We start from the raw sequence: 4,953 nt of genomic DNA, 5'->3' as shown, positions 1-4,953 counted from the left end.
TTAGTCACTAACCCGAATTTTGGGATGTTACATTTACAGATTGAATCATTTTGCTCACTCTGTCGTTACATTTTTAACGGCGTTATGACGTGGCATAGGAATCAAAACAACATCGTTTTGAAAAACTCAAATATACTCTAAAACGATGTCGTTTTGGTGAGTTAAATATGAGATAGAGCAAAGTTTAATGACTCATGGTGTAATTTACCCTTTTCCTAATAACTCATGGTGTAATTTACCCTTTTTCCTTCTCTCTCCGTTGGCCACCACAACATCATCGTAGATGGTGGTCGTTCAACCCCAAAATGGGACGGCTTTGTTCGTCTCAACCTCTTGAGTTCGGATATGGTGTTTGTTTCACCGGAAAATATCCCAAAACCAATGAATTTGGACTGAAACATTTCGATTTCCTCACTTTCTATCTCAAATTCATGGACTTTGGAGCAACTTCCGACAAAATGAAGGTCTGATTCGAACTTAGAACGTCGAGGCAAAGCGACCCGTCCCATTTTGGTACCAAACAACCACCATCTACGACAATCAATGGTGGCCGAAGATGGCATCCAACCACATTCTATTTTTATTTTATTTTTTAATTATTTTATATTAAATAATAATAATAATAATAAAATGTCACGTTAGAGATAAAATGGAGAGTGATCAAAATGATTCAATTTGTAAAGTTCAGTGAGCAAATTAGAAAAATTGAAAGTTCGGTGAGCAAAATAGGAGAGAGAGTAAAGTAGAGTGAGGAACGGTGTAATTTACGCTTTTGTGTAAATTATGTATTTAATACCTAAACTATCAATTTTGGTCTATTTTAGTACCTAAACATTTATTTTTTTTCAAAATTATATCTAACGTTTAATTTTTGTTTCATTATAGTATCCACTGTGCTCAAATACCCTTGCAAAGTCGTGTTCAAATTCAAGATCTTTATAGATAACAAACATTTTTTATCTACTTAGATAGCTTGATTCGTGTAATGTGACTACAGTAATTTAACTAAATTTGGCTTAAATTTGTTATATAATTTTGTGTAAATTACTCATTTAGTACCTAAACTATCAGTTTTGGTGTATTTTAAACTTTTAATTCTTTTATCAAAATTTTATCTAACGTTTAGTTTTTGTTTTATTATAGCATTCGTCGTTAAAAACTTAACGGACAGGCTGACGTGACATAATTCTGCTGGACAGACAACCAATACGAATAATGGACCACGAAAAAATGATGAGTTGAGTAACACAATCCAGTTTTAGGCCTATCAGATTGTGGACCAAAGAGATCAAAGGATAAATAAATTGAAGAGTTCATCATCGATTTGGGAGATTAAGGCGTATCCAGATGAAACGGAGGTCGGAATCACATTCAGGGCGTTAAAAAATTACAAGCTGGAAAGTCTAGGCTTTATCGACCGACGAATGCGACGATCGACGACTATAGAAGTGGCGACCGACGAACTCGTCTGTTAAGTTTTTAATAATAGGTACTAAAGTAAGACGAAAACTAAAGATTATGTATGATTTTGAAGAAAAAAAAACTTAAGTACTAAAACCAATAGTTTAGATAGTAAATGTGAACCTATAATTTTTTCTACAAACTAAGTGATAGATGGAAGTGAATCTAATCCTAAAAAGCAAAATGTTATTGCTCATCGTCCCACTTGGACCTTAACAGTTTCAGCAATGTCGTCGCCTTGGTTTTTACCCCACAGCTACACTGGCTTTGCATCAGCAACAGCAACTGAGTCAAAACGCCGGCGGCCATGGCCTTTTCCCTCGCCTCCAACGATTCACTACACACCATTATCAACGAGTTCAATGCACTCTCACACCCTTCATGTTCCGACACCCTGAACACCATCTTCACCGCCGCTTTAACGCCTCCGGGATCCTTTATCAGCTCCTCTCTCGCTCTCTCCGTCCCCAATACTCGTTCTATCGTCGCCATGGCCGTCGCCGCGTCGAGCTTCTTTCCTTCGATTCTTCCGAGTTCAAAATATATGTTACGAGAACGTTGATCAGGCCTTGTCTCACCAATTCTTCCCTGTTTGATTCTATGTCACACAATGCCGAAACGGCCTCGATTCCGGCCTCCGTCGTCTCCGAATGATAACGAATAAGGCCTACGAGTCGATGTGAAAACCGACAGTTTTTTCCGATCATCGAGCAAAGTTCCCTGGTTTCCGAACATGATGAGATCGCTCCGATGAGTTGACACAAACTTTGCTTGATCATGGCAGTCCCGTTTTCAAACAAAACCACGAAAGATTCGATTTTCGACTCTTCTTTAAGCATATTCAAAGACCCGAATTCGCCGAAGGACATCAATTTCAGAATACAAGAAAGCAATTTCTCCGAGAATACATGGTCGAAGTTCCCGAGAAGCAATTCCACAAGTGAAGGCAAGAGACCTATTTGAAGAAGAAGGGGGATTTTAGACGGTGTTTCGTCCATTGAAACTCCTATATTCTCCAGTATCCGGAGCTTCTCTTGTAAACTAGAATGACCCGATTCGAGGCAGCGCTTCATGTCGAGTAGAGGCTCGATATCGGTCGAGTAACCCGAGTCGAATCGGTGACTCATTCGACGCCATTGTTGAATCAAATGACGAAGATTGTGATTGGGGACGAGAGACGGATCGTGGAGCTTTTGCATTGTGACGGGACAGGTGAGATTGCCGTAGGCGAACCATTCTTGGATGCTGGACCGGTCGTACGTTTGGCCGGTAGAAAGAGTGACGGGATCGGAGAACAAATCCAGGCTGATTGGGCATCTGAATAAGTGAGGAATTGTCGTCATTTGAGCTTCTTCCATGGAAGAAAAAAGAAAACCCAGAAATTTGAGCAATGATTTTTGGGAAGAATGAAGTGATGGAATTTGTTAAATAGAGAATCTTGAGGAAGATGATTGCTGGGGGCAAGATGGGAACATAGATTTAAATCACGATTGTGATTGCGTTTTTAATTATGTCACGTTTACTGCGATTACGGTCATAACGGGTATTATTACAGATATAGTGAAAGGTAACGCTATCGTTATTTCGTAGGTGTTATCACGGTCACCGATGGCTATTTAAAACCATGGATGGGAATAAAGAATTTTGAAGCAAATGTTTTTGTGAGAATTGGATTTTCCTTTCTGCATATGGGACGGTGTTAAAAGACAAATACCACAAGGCACTTTGAATCAAAATAAAATAGGCTAAACTACGTATCTAGTCAATCAATTATCATTTTGGTTCCGTTTTGGTCACCAATTTTTCTTCTTTCAAAATTATATATATCGTTATGTTTTGGATCTGTTTTAGTCACATGCCTTTAAAAAATAAATAGAATTATTGATGTTACAAATTTTTTAAGGGTAAACTTCGCATTTAGTACCTAAACTATCAGTTTTGATCCATTTTAGTACATAAACTTTCAAAAAAAAATTCAAAATCATACCTAAAGTTTAGTTCTTGTTTCATTTTAATACTCGTCGTTAAAAACATAACGCGTTTAACACTTAAACTATCATTTTTAATCTATTTTATTACTTAAACTTTCAATTTTTTCAAAACTTAACATTAAAATTTGAACAATGATACTAAAATGAAACAAAAATTAAAGTTTTTAATGGTGGGGTACTAAAATGAAACAAAAACTAAAGTTTAGGTATGGTTTAAAAAAATGAAAGTTTAGGTACCAAAATTGGTAATTTTTGTACTAAATGTGTAATTTACCCTTTTTAACGATAGTTTGGTGACTAAATATGTAGTTTATCCAATAAAGGAAAATATTTTGGGTAAACTACTTGTTTGGTCATCCACTGTTATTTAGCCTTCATTTTGATCACCCAACTATTATTTTTTTTCTCCAAAATCATACATTTATGTTTTGGTTCTATTTTGGTCACACACCGTTAAAGGTTATCGATGATGTTGACGTGTCACCATAAGGTAATGTCACGTCTACATTGAACAATAACAAAAATGTCACATTAACATTGCTGCTAATTTTTAACCACAAGTGACCAAAACAAAATCAAAATGTAATGTTAGGTATGATTTCGAAAAAAAAATTGGATGATCAAAACAGAAAATAATTAATAGGTAAATGACAAAATAGTTAATTTACCAAAAGATTTATTATATAAATTGATACTTGAATTTGAAAAATAATTTATTAAATTAATATCTACATTACTTTAACGTCTCAACAATTGATCATATTATTGGTGTGATATTAATAAGTTAAAATAATAACATTATTAAAAGTCATTATCACATTTTAATTGGTTATTAAAATATCATATTAATATTATATATTAATTTATTTTTATGAATTTAAATACTAATTTAAAACATCTTTTTAAATTTAAGTACTAATTTAATACAAAAAATTTGAGTAGGAAAAGCAAAGTTTAGGGTGAAAGGGAAATGATGAAAGTAGAGGGCGGGAGCCAAAACGAGGCTTGTATGAAGAAAAAGAAGAAGGGTAAACTGTAGATTTAATGCCCAAGTTATTATTTTTGTTCTATTTGAGTACTTTATTTTTTTTTTCAAAATGATATCTATCATTTAGTGTAAATTTCAATTTGATACAATGCTGTGAAAAAATTAACAGAATTGCTTACGTAAATTTTTATTTTTTTTAACGATGATGTGACATTAGCTTATGGTGACAAGTCATTATAACCATTTGTTGTTTTTTATTAATCTAGGGTAAGTACAAGACAATATATGTTCAAACATAACTCTCAATCATTTGAAATTAAACGCTCACACCCATGGGCAAAACCATGGGAGGGCAAGGGATTCTTAATTATTAATTAATATAGAAAAATATATATTTTTAAAAAATAAATAAAGAAAAATTTATCAGGCCTCCCTAAATTAAAAAAAATGTATTTGTGAAAACTAAAAAAATATTTTAACCCCAACTATAATAAATTCTTAGTTTCGCCCCCT

The 4,953-nt window shown here is 34.0% G+C and overlaps 1 pseudogene; it reads right to left on the bottom strand.

Moving 5' to 3' along the window:
* Positions 1-1,647: 1,647 nt before the first annotated feature.
* On the bottom strand, positions 1,648-2,927 carry LOC120137860 (annotated as a pseudogene).
* Positions 2,928-4,953: the final 2,026 nt, after the last annotated feature.

The sequence above is a fragment of the Hibiscus syriacus genome, unplaced genomic scaffold (genome assembly GCF_006381635.1).
Source record: "Hibiscus syriacus cultivar Baekdansim isolate YM2019G1 unplaced genomic scaffold, ASM638163v2 tig00110676_pilon, whole genome shotgun sequence".
Taxonomy (NCBI): Eukaryota; Viridiplantae; Streptophyta; class Magnoliopsida; order Malvales; family Malvaceae; genus Hibiscus; species Hibiscus syriacus.
Note: the sequence above shows the minus strand (reverse complement) of the source record. Positions and strands in the feature narration are given on the sequence as shown.